General features: G+C 29.9%; 1 long non-coding RNA gene across 1 annotated transcript; it reads right to left on the bottom strand.

Annotated features, from left to right (window-relative positions):
* Positions 1–1,470: 1,470 nt before the first annotated feature.
* Positions 1,471–2,904, bottom strand: LOC134238206 (uncharacterized). The gene is made up of 4 exons (XR_009985954.1): positions 2,677–2,904; positions 2,224–2,389; positions 1,732–1,877; positions 1,471–1,615 (listed from the first exon to the last, which is right to left on the bottom strand). It is a non-coding gene; the product is annotated as an uncharacterized LOC134238206 (long non-coding RNA).
* Positions 2,905–3,697: the final 793 nt, after the last annotated feature.

Below are 3,697 nucleotides of genomic sequence, written 5' to 3'. Positions count from 1 at the left end.
TCATCATATCCCATTGTTTTTCTGCAAGGGTTTTTTTTCCACTTTATGTTTTGTTGTTGTTGTTTTTGTTTTTTCTCATAAAAAAAGACAAAGTTTAACATGAAAATCAAAACATGGACCATTTTTAAAAAAGATATTATTTGGTAGAGTTAAAATAAATAATTTCCCTTAAGCAAAAACAATATTTTAAAATTAAAATGTTTTTAATGTGAGTATAGATGCATCAACATTTTTTTCAAATTTCCTGGAATGATAACTTTTGTACAGCTTAACAATTTTAATCTGTGATATATAAATATATATATATATATATATATATATATATATATATATATATATATATATATATATATATATATATATATATATATATATATATATATATATATATATATATATACGAGGGTTGATCCTAAAGTTCGTGGAATTTCTTTCTAAAATTTTATCGCGATTTGATGAAAGCAAACAACAGGCATATTCATAATATAGATTCATAATGCAACAATATTCGAAAATTTCACCACTTTCCAATTACCAATAAGGTCACACGAGCTTTCTGAAAATGGATAGTTGCGAAACCCGGGGAGACTTCGACGTAACGTCAAGTTAAATATGTCACGTCACGTTGTAGAAGCATATCGCTCTTATGTCCAATTTGAATACGTAATTCTACAAAATGCTTCCCTTTTCTCCATTTTTTTTTCTCAAGAAAAGCCTGGGTATCCTCTCGCACCAACTTATCTTGATTTTTCACTCATATTTCAAAATACTACCTATCTTTCCATATGATGTTCTAATTTCAGTTGCAATGTCAAGAACAGTATGTCAGCCGACAGCGTCCATTAACGCTTTAAGTTTGTCTAGGGGGATAAACACTCAAAACAGAGCCTCCAAAAAGCGACCACACCTTTAATCAATGTCCATGTAAGTTCTATTTTTCTTTAATTTCTTACGCTATTGGAAAACCAGTAACTGAATGCATTTTCCCGAGCCTATGTCAATGATATACGCGTTTAAGATAGAGTGATCCCAGGATTTTCACAAAAAGGATGATTTGACCGAACTTCGACCTTCTCTAAAACCTTAAAGATGAACAATAAATTATCAACATATAAACTAAATATCCAGTAAAATCAGTAAAACTCTGACACAAAGGTTTATAAAAGATAAAGCAATCGTAATAATGACATAATTTTCGTTTTATATACCACATAAGGCGGTTTTATTCTCATATCATGTATTAAGAATTAAAATGATAATAAATGCATTAATGTCTCCCCCGCATTTCCAAACAACTGTTTCTATGGCAACTGTCATAGAGTTACTAATCAAAGATATTTAAAATGTTTTTTAATTTAAATTATTCATCAAGTGTCTATATTTCCATTTGTAATTTTCAACTAGTTCCACTTCAAAATAAATGAAATATGAAGAAATTCCACGAACTTTTGGATCAACCCTCGTATGTTGTGATTTTTTTAGTTAAAAATTTCAAAAGTCTAGAAAAAAAAATTCTGAAGAGATGTCACTGAGGTTTTCAATTATAAAACACCACTGGCTTCTTCTGGTCCTGGACTATATGTAGAAGCCTTGACTGATGAACAGAATGTGCTATCTGGAAAAAAGAAAAATGTTTTCTTTCAAACCATATTTTAAAAAAAAAATTCAATGCTGAAAGGATGATTGCACAACATGAAAATACCAATTCATTATCCCCATCTATAAATTTACCTCTGATAAAATAAATTTCCCCTTTGCTAAAATTCCTTTATTTAACTTTCTCCAATTTAGCTTCTATACTCCAAAATGGGGGTGGTCAGGTTCAATCTTGGTATGGCCAGCTATTAATCATCTGTTAATCATCTGTTTATGCAGACCTAAAATTGAACAATAATATATTTGAATTGTAGTGTTAATTATTTTTTTTTCCTTGCTTGCAGAAAAAATAATCATCACTGTTAAAATATGATAATGTAAAGAACTGATATGAAAAGTTGGTCATACAGAATACCCTGTCAGTGTAGCAAAATCTATGTATTAAAGAAACCAAATTCTACTAAAAACAGATTCTTTGCAAAACAAGTTAATACATGTTCATTTTACTTTGGTATCTTGAACATTAATCTCAAAGTCCTGGATATCTAAGTACATCTAGAATCAGTTTTTTTTTCTCTCCAAAAAATTAAATGCTACCTGTGATAACTCTTCATAAATAATCCATACCACAGAGCTGTGTTGTTTCTGTTCCTCAGTTAACCAAGCCTCAGTTATCCAAGTGAAATCCCCTTCTTCACCCTAGTCATAGTACTTAAAATGCACCATGTAAACTATACACCTCCTCCCTTCCAATTTTTCTCTCCTTCATTTACCAATTAAAATGTCTTCTTTCCTGATATGATAATAAAGTACAAGAAATGACTTGAAAATATTTTATTGACAAAAAGTCATCAAGTTAACTTTTGTCTTCTCTTATTGTCATAATTTTTTACTAAATAATATTTTTGTCAATGTTCAAATCTGTATCAGTATTTAAGTAATTACCAATGGTTATTTATTTCGTTGTATTCTAATTTAACATTTTTATCTATTAAAGGCTGTTATTAACACCAATCAAAGTCTACATTCTCTTCACACACACAATATCGAAACCAAAAAAAAAAAAAAAAAAAAAAAAACCTGAACATGATGAACTTTTGAAATCCTAGGAATCCTAAAGTAAAGTTAGCAGATCCAATGTACATGCTGGACATGATTGATTTGTGTTGCTGGGCATAACTCCCAAGAATAATGGAACTTCCACAGACATACTGTTGATACCTAAAATTTTAGAGAAATATAACTACCCTATTATCTTAACTGTCTTTTGGTATAGCATTCCTCCAAAGATATGAGTGTGTAACCTTCCTATGGAAGTACACTGCATAAGTGATTGTCCTGACCTGTTTGTGTTCTGACACTTTGGTTTCTCTCTATACATCTATGTAAAAGACATCTTTTTAAAATACATGGGTGGCCTTATTGATATTGAAAGTACCTTTTGTGAATGAAGTGTCATGCTCCAAGGTATATTTTTATAAACAGGTTAAGGTCCACAGCAGTCCCCATGCACTCATAAGAAGATCTTGGAAAGTAGAAACACTCAAGTAGTTTTCTTTCCCCTGTAAATATAATGTCAATATTAAATGAAAAAGTCAGAATTCATAAGCATTTGGAGAGAAAACTTGAAATCTTTACCAACTATGCTTTTAAGGAAGCTGAGGGTTAATAAATTAACCATCTGATATAACTTATTTCTTAGATAACTGTTTAGATATCTTCAGCTGTTAACTATCATTTGGCAAAGAAAAATTTCACACATTTTAGTTTCACAATTTGACTATTTTTGTATATATTTATATGGAGCTCTTCTTCTCATAAAGGAGATCAATGTAGTCTAAAAATGGCTATGACAACCAAGCCCTCATAATTTCATAAAAAAGGTCATATCATTTACTTATCATTCAATTAATTTGAAAATATAATCAAGCATATGTAAAAAATAAAAATTAGGATTGGATATCTCATTGAAACTTTACCTTCAAGTTTGTGTGTTTCTGTGTTGGTTGACTAACTGTGTATTTCCCAAAGGAAGACCAGCAGACAGTCTGAACTTCATAGAGAATGGAATATAGATGGTTAGGAACAAAACATATCTTCC

Source organism: Saccostrea cucullata, unplaced genomic scaffold (genome assembly GCF_032062105.1).
Source record: "Saccostrea cucullata isolate Sc308-1 unplaced genomic scaffold, CSIRO_AGI_Scuc_v1 ctg3190, whole genome shotgun sequence".
NCBI classification, from domain to species: domain Eukaryota; kingdom Metazoa; phylum Mollusca; class Bivalvia; order Ostreida; family Ostreidae; genus Saccostrea; species Saccostrea cuccullata.
Note: the sequence above shows the minus strand (reverse complement) of the source record. Positions and strands in the feature narration are given on the sequence as shown.